Below are 25127 nucleotides of genomic sequence, written 5' to 3' on the forward strand. Positions count from 1 at the left end.
GTGTGTGTGTGTGTGTGTGTGTGTGTGCGCGCGCGCGCGCGTGTGTGTGTGTGTGGGGTGGGGGGGGTTCCCCACCACTGCATGCACTCCCAGGGAAGGAATGGAGGGCACGTGCCCCCCCAGATTTGTGCACAGGGTTGGGGGAAGATGTGGGCTGCCCACTGCAGGCTTGTGGCTCCTTGCCCTGCTGCCCTGTCATTGGGGCCTCTGCAGCTCAGTGGGTGAGACTTGGCATGGCAGGGCAGAGCAGGGTGGGGAGTCTCCCCTTTCCACAGGAGCCCTGTCCACCCAGCAGCAGCAGGGGTGGGGGTGTGGACTTGTGCCCCGCTGCTGCTGCTGGGTGGGCAGGGAGCACCTCGGCATGGTGGCGCACATGCAGTTCTTGACAGCAGCACCAAGCCTCCCTGCCCTGCTCTGCGCTGCTGAGCCAGGTCCTGCCCACTGTGCCGCAGAGGCTCCCAGGGGGTGGGGGCAGCAGGGTGGGGAGCCCTGAGCCCACAGCCGCCAGCCTGCATCCACCCTCCATGGGCTCTGCTCCAGCCATGCTGCCCATGGAGGAGGGGGATGCCGGGCTTTGTACTTTGTTCTGGCTGCAGCAGCTGCTGCCTCCCACAGGGGAGCAGGGAGCTGTGGACCCAGGCCCCTAGCCCCATAGCCCTGGAAGCTGGAGGTCCCTTTCAGCGGTGGTGAGGGCTGTGGCGTGCTGTGGGTGGGTAGTGAGGGGCACTGGCAGGGCCAGGGGGCTTTGGGTCAGAAGTGAGGGGCACCAATAGAGTCAGGGGGCTGTGGGCGGGATGTGAGGGGCACTAGCAGGACCAGGGGGCTGCGGGTGGGGAGTGAGGGGTATTGGCAGGGCCAGGGGACTGCGGTTGAGGGATGAGGGGCACCAGTAGGGCTACGGGGCTCTGGGTTTGGAGTGAGGGGCACCAGCAGGGCTGAGGGGCTGTGGCTTGGGAGCGAGTGGCAATGGCCGGGTCACAGGGCTGCTCAGTGCCACAAAGCACCGAGGCAGGGAGGGACAGCCACAGCTGGACCCACATCCTGGTGAGGGAAGGGGGCAGGGGCAGCTCTGATTTTCCATGATAAAAAACTAAAATATCAAATGCCAAAATTAATAGGTATTTTGAATTTTATTATAGATATTGAGGCATTGATAGGCTTCCAAATTGCTTTAAAATTGTAAATATATCAAGAAAGCATTGTGTTTAATTGATAGCTATATATATAGTGGAGTTTCATTTTAATTGAAGAATAAAGCAGGTTTTGTGTTTTTTTAATCAGAGAATTTGTGATTTGGGGTTTTATGAGAGGACTTGGATTTTTAAACAGAGAAAACCAGGATCTCTGCTCATGGCAGATTCATAATGAGCCAAAAATAAAATAAAAAAAAGGCCTCAACAGGTAGATGAAGTAAAAATACTTCACAATGGCTTCAAAGGCAGATGAAGGCTCCCGTGGAACAGAAACCTCCAGTCATCTAGCTCTTCCTTGCCATATGGTTAAGGTTTCCTGCCTGCAAAGTATGGTCTGATTGCTGATGCACCACAGCCCCTCTACATTAAAAAAGAAGCAAATCCTACAGTGATGGGTAAGTAGCAAGGAGGCAGGTGCTAGTGATTACTGAAAGCCCCTAGTCATGGGCCCATGGGGAGGTGATTTTTATATGACAGTTGTTTTGTACTGAGAACTGGAATTCGGCAGCTTTCGTTACTGAGCAGGCCTATTGAGGACCCACTCTGTTTATACTGCATATGGGACGGAGGCTAGAAAAGGTGCCCTAGACATAGCCTGCCAAGTACTATCTTCATTGTATCAAGGGACTACTGACAACAATACTTGGATTGAAAATTGGTTTGTGGACCCTTTCAGTGTTCAGAGGACACAACAAGGCCTGTCCATACACCTTTTTCTTGATGGGGAAAAGCCAAATGGGGAACGGGGGGATGGGGTTGTGTTGAAACTTTCTTTATTTTTTTAGGAGGCCAGAGGTTGTTAACGCAGTCTCTAGAAGAGCTAGATTTTATGTATTCTTGTAAATGTGAATCACTTGTCCACCTGATATACTGGGTAGACACAGTTTTATAAACCGATATGAGAAAAATCAACTCAGTCCCTAATCCCTGATTCTAAATTTCTTTCTTCATGCTGTCCCGAACAAGTAATTTCTCTAATACAATGGAGCTACAGTGATTTTTAATGGCCATTGTTTTCTTGATTGACTCAAGTGCTATTGTACAATGCTACTTGTAAGTGCTTAAAGTAAAAAGCAACCAACGATGTGGGGACTGGTTACTGACATGCTAAAAAGACAAAAGCTTCAAAATATTCATTGCAGTTCTCAGGGATCAGGAGAACACTTGGACACTTCTGAGTTGTTATAGTGTTTACTGGCCATAGGAAGTACTTGCTTTCCTAAAAACAGTATTTACCTGAACCCAAGATAACCCTGAATTTAAGACAACAACCCCTCACCCCCATAATTAGATTCTCTACCTGGAAAATTTATAAATTTGTTATAATTTTCCAGGTAGAGAATATAATTATTGGAAAGTCATCTTAAATCTCTCTCCCTCACTGCTACAGTAGGGACAGCAGTGGCAGGAGGCCATATGAGGGGCAGGCAGTGGTAGAAGAAGTGGGAAGCAAGTGTTAGGGAGGCAGTCAGTGGGGAAGGTGGGGGGGTAAGCACACTGACCCCGGCCCCTTGCCTCCTTCATCTTGCCCCCTGCTGCCTTCCCCCTACTACTCCTCCCTGCTTACCTGCCCCCCTTGTGCCTGTTCCCGCAGTGTCTGGGGACTTTGCCTGAACCCTGAAACCTTAGTCGTCTGGCGTCCTGCTTCCCTCCCCGCAGCCTCTGCTCCCCTGCCTTCTCCCCACCACTTACCCTTTCTCTAGAGCTGCAGGCTCCATCCTTGCTCCAGGGTATGGCATGGAGCGTGTGCTTGGTCTGGTCCCAGCCCAGCCCAGTAGCAGCAATAGCGGTGGTTCTGGCTGGGCCTGGGAGGCTCGGTGCAGAGGCCGTGGGAGAGATGGCAGAGGCAGAGGCAGTGGGGGACAGCTGCGGCTTCATTCCTGACCCCAGGCTGGGGCTTGGGCCAGGGCCAGGGCCCAACTACCCCACCACCATGTACTCAATTCCAAGATGAGGGACCCCCCATTTTAAATGGGGAAAAACCCCTTATCTTGGAATCAAGTAAATACAGTAAAATAAACTGGTCCTTTTAATGTCTTAAAATACATCCGGAGGTATAATTATTTTATACTATACTCTTACAAATTTCTAGCTTAAACCGTAGCCTGCTTTTCTGAGTTATAGGAATGAAACAGCACTAACAACATCATCTGAAATCATTATTTTTTATTCTTTATCTTACACTATGGGTATTTTCAAATGGACATGTTTGATCCCCAAACTGCTTGAAAAGATCGTTTCTGTCTAGAATGAGGCTGGACTTCACACTGATGCCTGCTCTTAGGGGAATTTTCATGGCTCACCTGGAAAACAGGTTTATAATGAAAATGCTGAGTGACCATAAACCATACTGACACTATCTGGCTCTGCTGTGATATTGAAATCTGCCTTTTCCCCCCTTTAAGTTGGTTCCTTATAGAAGGCAAAAAAAGAGGTGGATATCCTTAACCAAAGAAAAATGACCACGGAACAAACAATAATTCTTACGTTCCTTTTTTGTAATACCTCCAATTTAACAACTGTCTGAAAGAAGGAGTTTTTCAGAATGAGTTATTTACTCACTATGCCATCTAGGGCATAACTGTCATTCTGAAGGGAACATCCATGCTATGATTTGCTGTCAGTCTGCTGTATCCTGTAACTCCTTTCATTTTTCCCTCTAACTGGTGAAAATAACGCAGTGATACAAGGTAGAAGATAGATGATAAAAATAACTCTTTAAGGAAAAAAATAGATATAAGAGGGACGTTTGGAAAATATGATTAAATGACGTTTGGAAAATATGATTAAATGTTCCACCCCCCCCCTTTAAAGTACCAAAATAAAACATGTTGGAAGTGAAATGCAGATTATATAACTATCAGAACATGGGCCAGCACATCTAGAGTGATATGGTATAGACTGAGCAATCATGACGTGAATATGAAGTCTTCCCGCAACAATTCACTATCTGATGTGCTTTGTTAGAAAGGTTTTAAACAACATAATTAAAGGGACACTGTCAACTTAATAATCATGCTTCCCTTTGAAAATTATTTTACCTGATATTGTTACAAGTAATTGCTAAAAAATCCCAAACAAATCCAGTCTGGTCTCCAGCATATCAAATGGACCATAAAATTTCATAAAATCCTTGCATTTAGCCCAATCACCTCTAAATATAATCAAAGCAGGTTAGATCAAACATATTCTTCTTTATTTGTACAGTGTGCATTTAATAGCACTTTACATACGATTTATTTTGCCCTTTCCCATCTATAGTTAGCTGGTGAGCTGGTCACCTTTCCTTTTCAATGAGCTGTGGTTTTTTACAAAACAACAGAGGAGAAAAACCATTAAAAATAAAACAACATGGTTATGAAATCACAATATTTGAGAAGGAGATTCAGTCGGAGGCACAGGATCTGACAACTTTTAGCTTCCAGTGTCCCTTTGCAAACCTGTAACCTACCAAACAAATGGTTACGTTTTTATCACCATCTCTTTAGGCCACTTGAAGTTATCTGCATTGACATTAAAAAGCCATTAAAAGCAATTTAAACCTTGAATTGATCCTCATACATGTGTAGGGCCTCAAATAGCTTTTCAATGGCATTAACCACAGAATGAGAACAAGCACCAGCTTATAAACAGAGGAGATAATTATGCTTTATTTATTAAGCCCTCAAAACATGAATGGAAACCGGGCAGCTAGTGGTGAATAACCATCCATGTTGTTTTAAATCTGCAGTATCTCAGTCTTTCAGATTCCAAATGTTTACTAAATGTATTTTCTTAAAAATACGTGGGTGAAAATACAGCCCTCTTGAAATCAATGAGAATTTTGTCACTGACTTCATTTGGCAGCAGTATTTCACTCCACATCTTGAAAACTGATTCCATATTCTTCCCATAGTCTTCTTCCAAATGTCGCCCTCTTATTTAGTACCATCTTCAGACTCAAAAGCACCTCCTGAAATGTTATATACATATCTCTCAGACATATTACTAACTAACATGACTCTCTAATGCATCACACATCATTCTCAGATACTTAATGCAAATGTCACCCTTTAATACAGTGCCAACATTGACTGACTTCAGCTTTGCCTGAGTAAGGACTTCAGGACTTGCCCTGTATGATTTAAAAAATTGTATACTAGAGCAACTGTACAATAATATACTCATTGACAGGCAATGAGATTACTATATGTTTCCGGTATACAACAGAACCAGAGATCATCTCTTATCTCGCCCTTTAAATGCAAAAATGTAACAGCTACAGAAAAATTCATGGCAAATATGCGCTAGCCAGATAAAAAGAAGAATCCACCGTTCAAATTCTGAAGTCACTTTCTTTATTTTGAAGTCAAGGAATAATAGGATTTTTAGGATTATTAATAATACTTCAAACTGGAAACAGTGCATTAATTAGCACTGAAACCACAGCTATTACAAGAATGCCCCTACATGTGGATTATTTATGTTTGTGCTACTATCATACATATAAATAGGATAAATGAGGCCTCCTTTCTTGTGCCCCTTTGACCTCACCAATCACCTGCTCAGATTACTTCCTTTAGATTTCCAGCTTCCAATCATGCCACACACTGACACATAGATGCACTCTCTTCATCCATGGGGGATTTATTAGAATGCACTTCCAGTAATTCAATCACCCTGTGTCCCACTGTTTTAATGTATTTTTTGCCGTATTGTTATCTCACTCATTACAACACTAGATAAGGCTGGAATTAACTCATAAATCTCATAAAAGGAAAACATTTTGATATTTTAAAAAATTGATTAGTACAGTGATGCTCACATACACGTGTGCTAGGAAATCTACTCCCCTCTTCCTCACTTAGCTGACTCCAAGGTTCATGGCTCTATAATGCTGATTTACATGCAATAAACCCAATACTGGAAAAACTGTGATACAGCAATATACTGAAGTAATGTCGGAAGAACACATAAAGAGTGAGTCTGGTTTCAAAGTTATGTCTACACTGCAATTGAAGGTATGATCGTGGCACATGTAAGCATACTCACATCAGCTTTAATCTAGTTACCATGGATAACAGTACTAGTGAAGGCTCAGGTTTCAGTACAGATGAGCATGTAGCTAGGGGTCTTGAATTGTACAGCCCCTGCCTGAAGTCCATGGCACCATGTCTTCATTATTACTGTTACCTGTAGCTAGACTGACACTAGTATGGTTAATGTCACTGTGTGGGACCTTCATTTGCAGCTCTGTCATATCCTTAGACTTGTGGTGCCTGTGCCCAACCCATGGCTTGCAGGCTACACTGTTCATGACCATCGTATGGCATTCCCTACAGCATGTCACTTGCTCAGTATGGTTGCCCACGAAACAGCAAAAGTTTGGAACAGCGGCTTCTGCTTTGGTGTAACGCTGGTGACCTCACCAAAGTTACTCCTTGGTGAGATGAATATCAGATTCAAGATGGGAAGAGTTCTTCATATGCCTGTGTTTTTATATCACTAAATCCCACTTCAAGTAAAAGACGGAGGGAAGGCTGCCTGGCACATGAAGAGACATAGCCTTGTATGTTCACAGCTTCAACCTCTACTGATTCATCCTCTCTGCAATCCCATGAATTTTAGTGGAATTACAGAGAATTTGCATTACCAGGTAGATGTTTATTACATTAAGAGCACAGGCAAAAAGTGAAAAGGCTGTTTACTTTACATGGAAATAGGTGCAGATTTACGAAGCCCATTTCTCCTCCGACTTTACATTAGGTCTAAACTGGTGCAATTCCACAAGGTTTAGTGGAGCCCCACCTGTGCATCTGAGGGGATAAGCTTGCTCACTGTGTACAAAAAGAGGAACAGATCTAGGTCCAGTTTTTACTCAGCTCTTACTTAAGGTAAAGTCCCTCTAATGACAAGAAAGGACTCAGCTAAAAGCAAGTGGAAACTTTCAAATGAATAAAATAATAAAAACAATTTATATGATTTACATTGGTGTTTCAACTGTGCTGTGAAAGAGAGATCTGAAAGAGGCTGAAGGTAGAATCTAGTGTCCCATTAGAATTAGGATTGGAAAATTAGTATGAGAAAAATGAACACAAAAATGTTTCCGGTAGGAATACTGGGTGCCTGGAAGCACAAGGGGAGATAGATTGGAAGACTCTTTTGGCTGCTTTATTGGTCCTTCTAGTCTCTGCACTGCGACTGCAAAAAAAATTCTTACCAAAGAGGAGAAAAATGCTAAGAAAAGGCAAGGTCAATGGTTCAGTACTCAAGAAAAAACACACATGGCATGCAATGTATTTACCCTGCCAAAACTGGAGTCTGCTATCAGGGCCTCAAGGCAAATATCCTGTGTCTGTGTCTGTGTTTTAAAAACTATCACCAAAAATACAAAAAAAAAGCCTTCTAATAAAAATAGGAACAATTTCTTAAAATGAGAATTATCCCTATAACTAAATGCGTGAAAGGTATGAGTGATATGCAGGGCATCTTTCTTGCTGTGATAAAATAAGAATGACCTCTGCAACTCTGCTTAGCTTCCACCTCTAGTGAATTATGAGCCATTCCTCACTTGCAAGATATATCTCATATCTCACTCAAACTCTCAGTGGACCACAAAACTCCCTTCCAGAAAAAATTATACCTCCTCAGTCTACTGAGGATTACCCATGTCAGGTGAAGTTATATTATTGTCTTTAGTGCTGCTAGGAATTACTTTCAGGATGTTTCAGCTCATTACCTCTAGTCCTCATCAGCTATTTTCCAACTGCACTAACCTTTGTGATACAGGTACAGTATATATCTACACTATTGATTCCACTTTTGCTGTTACATGCCATACATGTAAATTGAAAACAGAGATATACATTGTTGGATGGAAAACTACAAAATGGGCATGTCTATATGGGACATTTACTGCATAGATGACTAATTAATTGCACAGGAAAGGTCTCAGCACCTACATGTGCGACCCTATTAGGGCGCACGAACCAGACTCTGCAGCAGGGTAGGACTTGTAACTACAGTTTACAGGAGTTTTGTTGTGTGCAGCAGTGCATGTGTAGATGTTGATGGGGCTGGCTGGGGCACGAGGGTCAGTGCGGGGGCTCCCTGCTGGCTATCTCCACAATGAAACACCCTTGTGCCCCAGCCAGCCGCTTCACAGTACACTGAGCCTGGTCGGAGCAGCCCTGGGCTGGCCGGCTGACCCCCAGGTGCCCTGCCAGTTGGGGCTGATGTGACCCAGCTCAATGTGCTGTGGTCCAAGTGCACATATAAACCATGTGCTTGGGAGCTTCCCAGGAGCAATAAACTGCAGAGCAATATGTTTTCTGGCTGCTTTACCATGGTAAGCAGTGTAGCCTCCATTTCTTGGGCTGGTGGACCCAGCAGTCACTTAAATCAGTAGCAAAACTTCCATCACTTCAATGATGGAAACCCATTATGAGGAGAAATGTCTGTGTGGAGTTCACTAAAAATATACTTTTTCCAACAGACTTCTGTTTTAGTCCAAAACTAAAGCTTTTTAACAAGAGCAGGAGGAAAATGTGTCAAGAAATAAAAAAAACCAGTAGCGACTTTTCTGTACTGCATCTAATAGGGACAAGAAGCAAAGAACTAGAGTTATTCAACTAAAATAGTTCAGATGGAGATAGGTAAACTTTTTTGCTATGTGCATTTAAATATAGAGGCCTGAATGGGAGATTACCTGTTTATCAGCTGCACAATGGAATGAGAAACAGCTGCAATATGTTTTGGAGTGAATTTCCTATTTCATTTATTATAAATCCATGGGGCCAAATCTGTTCTTATTTCCACATGCTCATGTATGAAGTAATGGTATGAACTTGTGTGGTGTCTGGGGATTCCCAGCAGTGTGAACAACAGCAGATTTGGTTAAAGACATGTAGGTATTTTCTAAAACAAAAATTGTCCAGTTAATAGTTTCATGATTAGGATAACTAAGGACAAATGCCATGCTAGCCTACAGATTTGGGAAGAAGTAAAGTATAGGTTACAGTTTCAAAACTCAGATCAGCCTCCTTCAGAACATGCTGTTCCCTGTATATCACATAGGTCTTCTTAGAGGAAGTTTCGATGTTGTCTCTACGCTGCAGAACCATCCTGTACAGCTCTCATTGTTATCTCTGTGAAACTCAGAGGTTTTTTAGACACAGAGGGTGCCTGCTTTTTCACCAGGGACCCTTGATAACATTCACCCCTTAACCCCTCCTCCCGCCAAAGCAAATAAAGTATCTCCTTCCTCCCAGCATTGCTCCATCCATCCCAAGGTGTCTTTGCTACATCTTGAGCTTTTTCACCAGAAACTACCTGTTTGCTTCTGTATTTATTGCTGGGAAGTCTGTGCTTCTGCACGTGAACCTTAGCCTTGCAGAACCTGATAAACGAGCAGCACTGATCTCCCAACCACCTCTTCTTTTTTTTTACGCTGCTAACCACCACATTACAAGTGCTTAATTTACTTAGATCAATTTCTGTCAAAGGCAGGCGGCAAGACTTTTTTGGCTTGTCTTTGAAATGTTTCCGTCTTTCCTGCTGATCAATTAGGTCTTGTTGGCTTGTATCTTGTGACCTGTTGTTATTGCTGGCTTGTTCCCTCTCACTTGCACAGGCCAGTCCTGATAGACAGCGGGGACTCTTTGTTGGGATTTGTGCTTGTTTTGGGCTCGTTTAAATAATGAGGATGGCTCACATGTCCTCTCTCTAGGGCACCTAGACATTTTTACTTCTGCTTGTTTTGTTGATTTTTGATACGTAAAAGATACAAGCTGGACTTTGTATTTGTTTTTTGGGTCTACGTTCTCTGTAAATTCATAGAAGTCTCCACAGGAAGCTCCAGGCAAGCATGTATGTTTGTCTGCATTTACAATTTTCCTTGGCTCCAGTCTATTCATAGAAAGAAAGATTTCAAAATATCTACATCAAAGACTAGCTAATCTGAAAGTCATGTTATTGAGCCCTTTTTTTTTATGAATACAGAATTTAAAGAGGCAAATTTATGCAGTGTAACTTGTCAGTATTTTGGGGGATGCTATTCATTTATTCCCTGTCACTGTTCTACAGAACACAGTGACAGCTGCATCCACATCCCTCTCCTATTTTAATTTCCCTCAAAGCCGAGATGTAAAACATATAGCTGAAGGTTTTACCCTGGAAAAGCAGAGGGCACTTCCTATCATAACGCTTATTATGATTATGACAACCCCCCCCACCATATTCCAAAAATATACAAAAAGTCTCCTTTTCTGCTTGGTGTTTCTATGGCAACCTAGGGGATTTTAGCTTTTGGCTTTCAAAACTTCTATACGTTTACCATTTGACTATGTTAATTTAGAAAAAAACATTTTCTAAGATCCCTAATCATCCTCCAACATGAGTGCACAAGGGCAAAAATGCTACCTTCATAGAAAAAAGTAGCAGGGAGACCTTGGATGCTTGCCCTGGGCAAAATGTTGTCGTCTTTATGCTGGCACACCTCCTGCTCAAATCAGTGTTGGAGTTGGACCCCAGATCACAATTATGTAGGGACAGTGAGGTGTTAATAATGTCCAGGGGGAATGTGCTACTGTGTATTTTGGGAAAAGTCGGCAAAAATCTCTGCACTGCAGAACTGAATTAGTATGTCCCAGGTAGACCTTGACAATAAGCTTTATGCCTGAAACACGTCATCACCAAAGACTGCAGACAAACAGTGTTTGGAGGTCAAGGCAGACCACTGAAGAAAAGGAGGGAGTTTCTGTAGGATACTGTAGCTATTAGGCTATTGCTAGAAACAATAGCAACAGTTCCTTACACTAATAAGACAGAATTAGTTGCCCTTATATGAGTAGGGTAAGGATTTTGGTTAATGCCAGCTATGGACATATGCTGAACAAGCATGAAGTAGCAGCAAAATATAGCTGTGTTTTTATGTACTGCAAACTCTGGGTGGAGATAATATAAACTTTGGGCTGTTCTCCAAGTCCCAATATATGATACATGCTATTACTTGTATGTGTCACCATCTTTTTCTTGGGCGTTAGCTGTTCTAGGTAAACATCTGTCTGGTGACCTGCTTGCCTCTGTGGCCTGTGTCAAGCACAGTTCACTTTTTCATACTATTACCACCCTCACTGTAACAGTCTCATTTTGAAGTTATTATAGGCATCCTCCTGTATTCTCTGTTGCCTTATTTGGCAGGTTTGCAAGGGTTTGGTGACATGCATAATAATTGCCAATGGTTTGGGATATCTCTAATCCTGAATTGTACTGGTTCTCCAAGTGCCACTACTTGGGTTTTTTGCCCGATAAAGAAAATTTGGGGCTACGTGATGCATTTCCATTCTTGTTTGAACTACTGATATGCAGCTATGCAATTTGACTCTCATTTTCTTTTGTTATGTATCACACTGATTCATCTCTCCCCATTGTTGCTGCCATGAAAACAAGCCATTAAGGACCCTGATTTTATTTCTGGTGTACCATCAGCCAACATTCCCTTGACCCACTTGCTATGCTTCTTTAGCCATCCTGCATTCGTTGATGAATACACACCTGATTTATGAGTACTTTGGGGCAGCATAGTTGGGTTTAACTATAACTACCCAATCTCCTCTCTACTCATGTATACATCTCCACTCTACTCATGTTTCTCTGAATGACCAGAACCATCAGACCTCAGTGGTTTAATTGTGCTGCTATTATGAACTATTGTTCCACGTTTTTAGTGTATATGGATCATTAGGCAAAGAGAAAGAGAGATTCTGAGTGTGAGTGTGTGTGTGTGTGTTTGTGTGTGTGTGTGTGTGTGTGTGAGAGAGAGAGAGAGAGAGAGAGAGAGAGAGAGAGGAAGAAGAGTAAGGGCAGATGGGAATAATGAGTTTATCTTTTAACATCCCTGTAAGGATTATTCCTTAAGAGTACAGTTAGTGCGAAGTTGATTCAGATACAAACTAATTATCAAACATGATGTGAAGTCAACGTTGCAGGGCCTAGTCTTCCCACAAGACCTTGGAGACGCACATTATTCATTGTATTTAACCTAATAAAGCAATGACCCACATAGGAAGGAAAAAGCTGATTATAATTATTTTGCTGAGTAACAGTGCATAGTTCATAAGAAAGTCTCTAAAAAAAGCAGCTACACAATGAGAAGCCACAAGCAGAAAATCATAGTATTTCTAAGGCTATTCCTCTGAAGAAACTGGAGCTTGTTCACATTTGTTCACATAATGTAAGCACGTTGTTTTGGGCAATTCACAACTTCTATCCTTATTCCTCAAAATAGTCCGTACGGGTGACTTGTGTGAAAAGCATCAGCAATCTTTTGTTTGAAAAAGGTATGACACAGGACACCATGAATTTAGGTTAGTGAATTTATACCAGGTTTGTCTTTAGTATTTACACTGTGAGTGCTTGATTTAAGAGTTAGAGCTGCCAGTAACATCTTAGGTGCTGCTTTTAAGGGAAAATTCCATTTTTTACAAATGATGGAACTGGATTCTGTTTCCGTTCCATCAGGTCCCGTTATCGGCTAGGGGCTGCTTATGAGGTAGGAGTACCCAACAGTAGCTGCTTTCTTACCCAAACCCTTATCCTAAATGAAAAGGCAGCTGGGAGGTGCCATCACTTTTTACTGTATGGAAAAATGTTTTACTGTATGGAAAAACTTTTCAACAGTAACAACAACAGGAGAAAATAAGGGAGGGAGAAGAAGTTGGAGAAGAAAATAATGTTACCTATATACCTTAAACTCATGCTTCTTCGATAGAGTTTTTCTGTCTCAGAAGCTTATCTGTATTATATGATATTGAAGCATAAGAGTAACTGAAGAGAACAACTTAATAAGATACATATAATTCGTCTGATTTTCAAGAGTGATAACTGAAACCTTGTTATATGTGAACACTAACAACCAATATATGTAATATCCCTGACCTTTTTAAATAGTTTTTGAAAACTTTTATTTTAACAAATGCTCACATAATTCATTTTACAAATGAGAAACCAAATACAATTATTACTGTATTAACTGAAATATAAGAAATATAAGGGTTCTTCCCCACACTTCAATCAACATGGGGGGAAAAGGCTTCTCGTCTTATATTTGCATAGAAGGAAATGTCATTAAATACACTGCCCATTATTGAACTGCTGCCAAAAGCAGCATGCATTTGTTAATGGAAACCAACTATGAGGTTGATTAAATGCAGCCAGCATGGAGCATGACCATAAAACACATGGTCCACACTGGGCAAATATACTGATGGGAACCTTTTTTGTGTATGTGTTTTGCCTTGAAAAATACAGGCACGTGTCCCCTCTGCAGGGAACTGGCACTTGGCCTGGAGATACTGTGCTACCAGGCTGGGACCAGGAAGGCCAGAGCCAGCCCTGACACCCTTCCCTTGGTGCCAAAAATGCTTGGTTGTAGCCAAAAGTTTGAGATGCTGATAAGAACCTACCACAAGTACAGCCCATCCAAATAAAATTTATGGTATTGCCTGTTGTGCACAGTACCTCTCAGCACCAACTCCTTTTCAAGTTATGGTGAACCACTCCACTGAATATATTTCAACTTCTTCCTCACTCCCTCAGCTAAGCTGTGCCTTTCTTTCTTTCCCATTTCCAGTGATTACTGCTAATTCACCAGCCTTAAATGACTAGCAAACACCACCATATGGGGCCACCTAGAATCCCTCTGTCACCCTCTCTGTCAGCCTGTCACATATAATTAGCGTGGCCCTGTCCTCCATGAAGTAGAGCAGGACCAGGTTGCCCTCTACCTCATCTGCATGCATATTTTTGGAGGATCCCAGGACTCATGACAAGAATACCTGCTTTCAGTCATGAGCGTGGGGCTAATTAGCACATGGCTCCTTTGTGAGGGTATCTAGAGTACACACACATACTGAGCAGTGCTGAGCTGTGGGTTCACCATGGTTTGAAACGCTGTTGACTCTGCTGGGGTCCAGCCCACTGGACTATATGGTACATCATTAACCTTTTGGCTTTGGACTAATATCATGCATAGTTTGAGCTGCATATAAATAGATACAAACATGCTGCTTAAAAGGATGCTTTTGGAGTACTGATGCTAAAACTTGCAGCAGTTTCAGAAATGGTAAAATGCATCAATTCTGCATGAACTAAGTCTATTACTATAGACCTGTTTATTTCAAAGTCAGTGTTTTCAAATTTCCCCCTCACTTCCACAGGCTCAAGGAGAGCAGGGTCTGGCAGTAAGAGGTGGGGGGAAGGGCTGCAGGGAGAAAAGGTGGGGAGGCGGAGGGCAAGGGGGGCCACCTGATCCCCCAGATTTATTGTCCATGCTGTAGCAGTGGAAATTCAAAGCAAACCTCCAGTAATTGGATTGTATACCTGAAAAATCACAACAATTGTTTTTAAATTTTTCATATATAGAATCTAATTATTGGAGGTTGTTTTATATTCAAAGTTGTCTAACATTTGAGTTAATAGGGAATCTAATTCTGTTTCTGTTGGTGTTGGGTGCCCACTTCTAGTTTCTGCATATAAAAACAAGCAGCTAATAAATGTTCAATGATTTGCTTTCCATTCAGGACTTTTGTTTGGGTGCAAAGATGTTTCTTCATCAAGCACACATGATGGGACTGATGTTCAGAGTGTTGAGCACCCTTAGCTCCAAAATAAGTTGAGCTTGTTGGTGCACAACAGCCCCAAAATTAAGGCCTTAAGAAAGTATATTTTATGTGCTTTGTAAAGATACACAGGGTCTGTTTTTCTACAAATAAGGATCACACATAATGTGTGCATGAGTATGGCCCTAATATATGGTTCCAAAGCCTTTTGTTTCTCTTTCTTAGTATTTATATACAAAATTAGGACTACAAATGTGTGTCTGTGTATAGGACTGTGTGCGTGTGCACGTGCGCGCATTTGTGTGTGGTCCTAAGTATATTCTTTTTCACACTGTAATGTTGCCTAAGCAGTTTGGATGAGACCAAAGGTTTGATGCAGAAATTGTTCTTGTCCAACATGACTATAGAATGACAGCTTAACTAACTAAACTAATACAAAGTGCTCCAAAACAATGAAGGCTCCCCCACAAGCAGTAACAATAGAACAAACTGCTATTACTACTGCATATGACAATGTCTTCCTAATAAGAAAGTCACTGGGCTGTTCAGGTAAAGGGACGATGTGAGTCACTGAATATTTCAGGGTGCTTTGTAATTTTGATGTATCGTTCAATCTCATTACTTAGCAATGGGATTCATCACATACAATTGGCAGAAGCACCACAAGAGGGAGTCAGCCATCGTAAAACAACTCGGTACAAGCCTGATTTTGGATCTGAATGGAAAAATCTGTTTGAATAATTAGGGCATTGTAGATGTGGATATCAGTGACAGACAGATACAGAATGCAACTCTGAAATCTCTTTAGCAGTCATCTAAACTCAAAAAGGATTTGTGTGGAACCAAGCAGAGATAGGATCACCGTGGGCACTTTTCTTACTGCCCATTGAGTGAAGCAGAATGATCATAGCATGTGTAAATTAGATAATAATAAATCATTGTAAACAATATGAGGACACAAGTCCAAGAGAAAGATGGAGCTCAAATGAAGTCCAACTTGCTGGGAGCTGTCTGAAATGTCTCCAGCTCATTTAGCCAAAAAGCAACACAGGAGAAACAACACTTACAGCTGTAAGTGGCAGCTTTTAAAGAAAGTTTTATAAGACAATGGCACTAGACAGGGATTCAAGCTTTCATGTCATAACTAGCCCAGTTCATTGCCAAGGATCTCATCATTCCAGACAAACTCTCACACTGTTATATTGTATGTATAATAATTCTCCACAAATCACATGATCCTCATCATTACCTCTCTGGTTAGGAGAGCTTGGTTTAGTAAACAGCAAAAGTTAGCAAAGTCCACCCTGTGACTCACTATCCTTACTTAATAAGCAATATACACTCTGAGAATAAGAAATCAAATGCTGTCTGCTGAGAGGGATGGATGGAATAATAATTTAAAAATTACATTACAAGAACAGCCAGCCACCAGCCTTCACTCTGCTTGGTCCGAGTCATTTAATGATAATCCCATGTGCACTTTCAACACAAAGAGCTCTTCAGTTTAATTACCAAATGAAAAATGAATATCTGTCATCTTACCTGTATATTTTGGAAAGCTATAGCACATTTCTGATAGTCTGAAAGGTTTCTATACTGTAGAAAAATGACTTTAGTCTTTGTACATTTCCCCCTGGGAGATAACAGAATTATTTATAAGGACTGGGAATGCAGCAGGGCCATTAATTAACATTAATAATAATAATAATTATTATTATTTTTGCAAGTCACTAACCACTCAGAAGTAGTACTTAGATATCTGCTAAGCTGTTCTGTTTTCTTGCAATCCCAACTCATCTCTTGTTGCTTGGTCACCTGCGGTGCTGTATCTCCCACCAAGGTCCTGATGCTGCAGACCTTTCCTGTAGAGGCCCTGTATGGCAGTTCTCTCCTGAAGGCAAGCAGGAAAGTTTATAGCGAGTCCCCTGCTAATTACCTTACCAGCTCTTCCCTCTCATGTAGCCAAAGGCACAAGAAGGATGCAGAGAGCAGCAGAGGGCATAACAGTGGCACAGAGTACCATGGGAAGACTGCTGAGGAGCTCAGAACAGAAGGATAGGCAGTGGGCACTTCTACATGAGACATTTACTGTGCAGTTGATTAATTAGCTGCGTAGTAAATATTTCAGTGAGCTACATATGTACCCCTATTAGGCTGGAGTCAACTAATTTACTCTACAGCAGCGTACAAGCACTATCCTGCTGTGGAGTAAAAAACTCTGCAGCAGTGCACATGCAGATGCTGCCTAGCTGGCGGGGGCATGAGAGTGCTTCAGTGCCGGTGCTGCCTGCCAGCTAGCACCCTTGTGCCCCAGCTAGCTCCTCTGCAGCACATGGAGCCAGGGGGAGCTGCCTCCGGCTGGCAAGTTGACCCCTGGGGCCCCCTGCCTCCTGGGGTTGCTCTGCCCTGGCTCCATGTGCTGCACATGAGTAAACTGCAGATTGCTCTGCAGTTAATTGCTCCTGGGTGCACATTCAATGGCATGCCCAGGAGCAATAAAGTGTGGAGCAATGAGCTCCACAGTTTATTCATGTGCCATAACTGCATGTGTAGATGTGCTCAGTAGGTAGTAAAAATACACCCAATGGGAGGAAAATAGGGGTGATAGCTCCCAAGGTAGTAACTCAAGGGGTGGTTAGCAATGATATCATTGAATCAACAGATTAACCATGGGGAAGGGAGAATGGGAGTGCAAAAGACCCACAGGAAGGAAGAAAGGGGAGCAGGAGAGCAGTGGAGCACTGAGGGACATGTAACACTCATATGCACTCAGACTCCCCATCAATTTAGTTTTTCTAAAGAAAACATATTTCTTCAGCTAAAGAGTCCTGATTCTTCTACATGAAAGGGCATCCACTATTGTGACTATTTCTTGTGCTCCCTTATCTGTCTGCTTACATGCATTGGCTCCCTCTCAATTTATGCTTATATTATATGCTCTCCAGCACAGCAGCCATCCTTTTGGTCTGAGTACAGGCCCAAGCACAACAGGGTCTCAGGTCATGATTAGGGTTGAAGTAATATACATTTTAATAACAATAATTATATCTTGTCCACTAGTGCTATGTAACCATCTTGGCTCCATTTCAATTTTTTGACATTAAGAAACTATAATCCTATAAATGTTGCAACTGTGCATGGCCATGGTTATAAAAAGAAACTTCCTCCCTAGATGGTAGGTGCTAATGGGAGGCAGAAATAGAAGCTCTAAAATCAAGCACCATTTATATTACACAAGCATATCTCTCCTTCTCCCTCCCCTCTTAGCCTTTCAGTGTCAGAAGCACCACAAGTCCCTATCAGCTGCCTTTGTTTGCATAGTATGGGGGAGGAGAAGGTTAAAAAAAATCTGTCTGGTCACTTGACTAGACAAAACTGTTCACATAAGGCACATTGGAACTGCTTCTCAGAACTCAGCGCCAGCTACATGCTGTCTCACTTTGCACCAGAGTCAAATCTATCACTGACAACCTGAGCCCTGGCTTAATTGCAGCACTGGTGCGAGGGCATGATTGCAAGAACGCTGGCAAGCAAGGCTGGTTAGAGAAATAAGGGAGGGGAAGCAGGAACAATTGATACAATATGAAAATGAAGTCTGTTTTCCAGCTTACAGAGAAACATGTCTTTGTGGGGAACCGGTTCAGAGGGAATGAGCTATTGTCTCCGTCCCCTCCCTCTCTCCCTTCCCATATACACCTCTCTCTTCCATACACAGTGATTATTGTCTACATGGCACTGTGTGCTAAAATGTTACTTAGGTTGATTAATAGGAATCTCTGACCTGCACTGCATAAAGCATCAGTGCAAAGGGGATTCTCAGATTGCTCTGGACTGCAAATGAAGCTTTAGGCAAATCTGGGAATAAACTAGGTTCAAACTGTTTAGCCTCATTCACAGGAAAAAGCCCTTCTTTGCAGCTACACATGACTATGGACAATCAGATCACGTTATCTTTAAAGAAGCAAACAAGCAGCCCTGGTTTTGAGTCTACTTTGAACAAACCAGCAAGAGCAGTGTTAAGCAATTTCAAAGCAGGGTGAATGCGATTTTCATACCTATTCCTTTTTAATTTATATGCATTTGAAATCCAAGTACCCCTCTATTACTAATTTGTTATGGCAATTTTAATTAATGGTTCTGCTTTACAGCAGTAAGAATGCTGTTTATACTGAGTGAGATAGATTAGTAGGAGTATAAGATTAGAAAAACAATCTGTAAACTGGTCAAATGTAGTTGGAGGTCACCTTGATGTTTCTGAAATGAGCATGCTGCATTGTGACACCACTGAAAGAGCCCTCAGTGTATAAGCAGGGAGCATACTGGGTTCCCACCAATGTCAGTTCTCCATCAGCATTTTGCATGATGAACCCCTACTTGGACTGCATTGGAATAAGAGTAATTAAAAAAAAATCTGGAAAGTTCATAGTCCGTGTTGTGACATATCACTTTCCAAGCTGCATGTGTTGAGATCAGATTTAGCAACTGAGAGAAGAGAAATGGATTATTTCCATGAATTATATCCATTTCCCCCCTTTGTTGTCTTACTACTCATTCAATGAGTAAGTCATTACTACTCTTCAATGAATCTTTCCTGGTCACTTGGATTTTGTGGGTGTGTCTACACATGCAATTAATGTGCTTGAATTTTCTGCACAAAAATTCAGGCACTGGCAAGCATCTGAACATGTGTCTGTTGAGAGCAAATTTGCTTCTAATGGGAGCTGTTCAGTCTAGGGCTGCTCCTGTCCTGCCCTGCTCCCTTGCAGCAGCCAGGGGGAGCTTCAGGATCCCCCAGGTACCAGCCCTAGGTTTGCAGAGGGTACTGGGGTCAGGTCTGGTCTCTAGGGGGCGGGGGTGGGGGTACTGTCTAGACTTTAGGGCAGCTCCCTCCCAGACATGCGGAGATCAGGCAGGCCCTGGGAGGGAGCTGCCCTGGAGCCAGGACAGGTCCCCCATACCCCATGGAGGTCAGGGCTTAGCCAGGCAGCAGTTGTGGCCCCTACTGCCTGGGCTAACTGGGAGCAAATTGTTCCTGATCAGGGTCGATCTGTGCATTTCAGTGCATTAATTAATCCCCTGTTTTTCTAGTGCCTGTATGTACTGGCAAACAGCACATTAGACTAATTTAATGTGCAGTAATTGATGTGCACATGTAGACAGTGATACTTTACTGCACATTAGATGAGTAAAAAGTCTTGTGTAGATGCACCCTGTGAATAACATGTCCCATAGAGAGTCGTATAATTAATTCCTCTTATTTCCATGCTGCTAAGTGGAGTGATCACTGTTAGCACTGGACCAAGTTAACAACCAACATTTAAGCTACCATTGAGGGCTTGTTTAATCATTTCAACTGTATTGCTTTGAAATGTTTGCAATTATCATGGCTTGAGATTCTATTTACATCCCGAGAAGGTAAAAAATATTCAGATAGCCCATCTACAATGTGGAGTAAGTACAAAGAAGAAATTGAAAGGGAAGCTATTTTGTTTTAGGATAGTGTAAAGTGCTTCAGAGCACTAACTCTTATCATGGGGAATTTTCAGTTTCTTTAGGTACTGGGTAGGATTGAGCACTAGGTAATGGGTAGAAAGTCCACTTAGACCATGGCCATTCCAGAGGATTTAATCTATCTTGATTTCTTTATTCTTGCATTTATTTGATGTGCTGAAAAGGACTGATCAAGAACATCAGGATTTGACATCAATGCCCTACAACTCTGATGTCTCATGTGCACTTCTTCGTATCAGGCCTAAATGAGGATGGCATTTGTGTAGTAGAGATTAGAAGACATCTTAGAGAACTGTACTGTAAGGGATCATTCAAAAGTATCTCAGATTCATTTCCCCTGGGCTCTGACCAGCTCAGATTGTCAGAACCTCAACCACTGTCAGAAGGTTCCAAACCCCTTAGGGCTGCAGCATTAAAAGTGCAGACTCCCATGAGATTGTTGGCACTTCCTGCAAATTATTTCCTTCTTTGATGAGAATAGGACTGCAAAGGCAGGAAAAACTGAAGTATTCATATTGTGAGGTGAATGTACTTTTGAAGGTCTCAGAAAAAAATGAAATATTGGTGGTTATTGGGATTAACTCTTATTATATCTAGGCTGGTTTGCCCATACCTAGTACCAATGACAGTTATTTTACATCCTTATAAAAATAAATAAATGAATAGGCCATAAAAAAGCTCTCAGCTGCATTGGGGTTTCAGGGTTCTCTCTTTTTGCTCCTCAGCAGCAAACTTTGAGGTGGACCAAGTTGATCTTATTAAAGGATATGAGCCCAAGATGCTTGAAGACAGAGTTGAGCAACAGGCAAGGCAAGCAGAAAGAATGCACTTATCTAAAAAGCTCATGAGACAGCTGCTTCTGAATACAGCCTAATGTGAATGGCATTCTTACTACCAGCAGCCAATGCAGTTGCCATCACTTCAGTTAACACAATAGCCAGCTGGGCAGAGAAGAGAAAGAAACAAAGAAAGTAAATTGAAGAAATAATTTGTAATTCCTTTTGACAGTTGAAGGGACCTGTGGATTTAAAGCCTGATCCAAAGCCCAAATAAAGTCAATGTGAAGACATGTTGAATTCAGTGGGATATGCATCAGCCCTTCAGTGCTTGGGTTTGTGTTGCTGCTATATCCATAGGCAGCACATAGGGGGAGCATGTGCCCCCCCTGAGATTGGCTGCCGCTGAAGCCACCGCCAGCCAGCTTCTCTGGGCAGTTGCTGCCCACCCCGCCCCTCGTTGCTGCTGACACGGCTGGCAGTGGCTGCGGGTGGTCCCCACTTGCTTCTCCGCCCCCCTCCCCCAATACTGCCAGCTGCAGGCGATCCCTGCTTGCAACTCACCGCTGCCGACACCAATGCCGGCAGCTGTGGGCGGTCCCTACTTGCCACCATGGTGCCCCCCCAGTGTCGGGAGGCACCAGTCATTCATGGCTATGTCTATTGGTAGGAATGATTAGTGGAAACAAAGAAGAAATATTTTAATGGAAGTACTGAGTGCTGTCATAAAAATCTTTTGGTTGGGCAACCCATAACCACCCAACAGAAAAGACAGACATAAAGAGGTCACCAACACCTTTCAATTGTTATTTTAACTTCCAGAAGGCCAGGAACAATATGACATGCGAGGAGGGTGTTTGTTGAAAAATGAAAAGCCCACCAGAGAGTGATATACACTGAAGAATATGTATGTTGCTTATGGGCATGCAATATGTGCAGTCCTGCTGGGATATCATGATGGTGCCAATAGTCAAGGAATAGTACATGGCAATTCCTTTCCCAGAAAATGATACTGGCTAGTGTAGAATAAGACAAATCAAATTCTTCCTATTCATAGGGCTGTTAGGCCATGGTAGAGACATATTGACTGTTTAGCTAAGTTCATTGTGGCTACTGAAGTAGCTTATGCTCATTAGCACAAAAGTGCCATGGATTATACTTCATCCTTTCCTGGCATGTATTTCATAAAGGTAACATTACTGAATAAATATGGGGCAGACCCTGGATTTTTGTCTTAGAAAAGTAAATATTAATATATATTTTATCAAAGGTAATTAATTCAGGAAGTTGTATGGAAGAGTTGTTTTGCATATGAAAAATTGTAAGTTTCAGTAATTTAAAATAGGAACAGAGTTAGGTCATCACACTTATCATACCTGTAACAACACTCTGCTCAACAACCTAAACAGTGAGACCATTGCACAACAACCTAAATGGTGAGATCCCTTTGGCCGTAAAGACATTGTGGATGTCCCTTTCTAATACTTTAATACTTTTAATAATTTAATATTTACAGATTTGAGGAAGGGTACTTGATATCTAAAAGTTGGTCTATATCCCTTCCATCTATACAGCTGATTTTATAAAAGATTTCATCTGCAGAAATTCTTGTCTCATATACTTCCTGGATTACCACAGCTGTAACTTTGCTCCAACACTAATACTTCCAATTGTTTGTATGTTTTTCTTAATAATTTATGCACACTTCAGGAGTTCAGTAAGGATTAAGGAAAAGATATTTGCTGAACACTCTGGAAAGTATTTGAAGCACCAGGTAGGTGTAACCATTAATATTAACAAGATGATTATTATTTTAAAGCTCAAATAAAGTTACAACTCCTCGCATTCAAAAAGAGTGCAGTGTGCTGATACAAATTAAGAGGAGATATTGGCAAATTAAAAGGAGATATTGGCATGTGGATTATAGGATGTCCTTCTCCTTGAGAATCAGAAAAGCATAAAACTGAAAGCGATCTTCTGAGTCAAAACTGTTCTACCTGTTGCAAGCCATCACATTCAGTAATCTCCTTCATAAACTGACGAAATTCTCTCTTACTAATGTCAATCTTTACAAATGTTTATGAGAACTACTATTAATGATCTAAAGTAATAAGTGGTATGTACATACAAATTACATGCTCTGCAAAACTATTTCCCTATTTTGTAGACAGGGGCTGGGGACAGACATTCAAAAAGCCCAAGCCTTAATTGATTCAATCCTTGCAGGTTAGTGTAACCTGGCTAGGCTAAACTGGTTTGTCACTGGACAAACATTTTCTCTGGACTGAGGAAATTCAGGCACATGCCTCAAGTGGCTCAGGGTAGAAGCCGGGGCGGGGAGGGGAGGGCAGGGGGTGCTAAAGCAGCCTTCCCTTCCCTTCCAGAGGGTTCAGCTGAGGGGAGCATGGCCAGGCCCCAACAGGCCCCTCTGATTAGGGATGTCTGGCTGCACCATCCCAGGCTTTTCCCTGCTGGCTGCTCAAGGGGTGGGAACGTTGCCAGCCCCCAGCCCCCGGCTAGCACTCTGAGGCAAGGGAGGGTATGTGTTCAGTGCATGCATCTGCTGATGATACGGAGTTTTTCGATCTCCGCCTCCCTGCTTCTTCATACTGCCTGCAGTGAACTGACAGGCAAGCAGGCCAGCAGGGGGCTGGTAACAGTGATTATCACCTGATCAGCAAAACAATATGCTCTCTCCATTTAGTTCGAACTCTTCTTAAACAGCTTACTGGCTCACCTATTGATTAGCTCCAAATAGCCTTAAGCAGTCACTATTCTGTCTGCCTGTCCCAGTGAAATTGGAGAGAGAAACACACACAGACATTAGCTAACATACCACATACCTAGGGTCTGTGGGGCTGGGGTCCGTGCTGTGGGCGATGGGAGGGAGGGAAGGAAGTGGGGATTCCTGCTTAAGCAGTGAGGGGTGGGGGGGAAGCCAGGGGGAAACTAGGCAGGACCTGCTATGTCTTCAGTCTCTGCCGGAGCTGCAGCCAGGGAGTAGAGGGGAGAGGCCAGCCCTGTTATGGAACAGAGAGCCCCACTCATCCCAGAGAGCATGTTGGGATGCTGGGGGTGTCTGGTTTATCTTAAACCAGCAAGGGGTCTAGGACAGACATTTTATATTCTGGTTTGACCCAAATTAGTTAAATCTGATAATCTATTCAACCAGGTTTATCTCAAACCGGTTTCAGCCATTTTCAAACTGGTTTATGTACACTGAACATCTGTTCTGTTACAGGTTTAAACCAGTTTCTAGTCACCTAAATCAGTTTATGTGTAATGTCTGTCCCTAGCCAGGGAAACTGGAATTACACCACTTGCTCAGGACTCCACTGCAAACCAGAACTCATTGCAAACCAGAATTCCTTCCTTCAAATGAGGAAAAAACCTCAGGTTCGCTGACTCTCAGTCTTCTATAATATCTTCTAGGCTATAGCACTTCCATTGAAGACTTCCTTGCATACCCAAATCATAGAGTATTTGTGTAGGGAAGTAACAGAATGTAGTACTTCTAGATTATAGCAAGCATACTGGCACAAATTCAATCTCAATTGGGCTTCTCAGTGTTTAAAAATCATTGTTTCCTTTGAATCCAGAAAAATCATACAAGTCTGAGAAGTTAGTGCCTTGCTGGCCTGTGGCATATAATACGCTGTAAGACACTGATCCAGAGGGTATACACCTCTGATATATATTTTGTGTCTATGTAAGTGAGTGTATGCACTCACACCAAAACAGTTCATAGCCTTTACATTGCTCACTCACTTAGACATTTGTAAAACATACCGGAGGGAAACATCAGCAATAGAATCATGTGGAAATCAGGCTTTGAGAAAAGGAAAAACCTCTGTGGAATGGTACTCTCCCCGGCAAAACATAACTTTATAGGAAAAGAACCAAGAAGATACCCCCTTATAGTTTCCATTCTTTCATAGTTTCATAGTTTCATAGTAGCTAGAGTTGGAAGGGACCTAGGTAGATCATCTAGTCCGACCCCCTGCCTTGGCAGGAAAGAGCACCGGGGTCAGATGACCCCGGCAAGGTGC

General features: G+C 42.4%; 1 protein-coding gene across 1 annotated transcript in view; it reads right to left on the bottom strand.

Moving 5' to 3' along the window:
• The window catches only part of ADARB2 (adenosine deaminase, RNA specific B2 (inactive)), a 170739-nt gene that overhangs the window by 133985 nt on the left and 11627 nt on the right, over positions 1-25127 (bottom strand). The gene's annotated exons all lie outside the window — the stretch shown is intronic.

Source organism: Crocodylus porosus, unplaced genomic scaffold, assembly GCF_001723895.1.
Source record: "Crocodylus porosus isolate Cpor-Errol unplaced genomic scaffold, CroPor_comp1, whole genome shotgun sequence".
In the NCBI taxonomy this organism is placed as follows: domain Eukaryota; kingdom Metazoa; phylum Chordata; order Crocodylia; family Crocodylidae; genus Crocodylus; species Crocodylus porosus.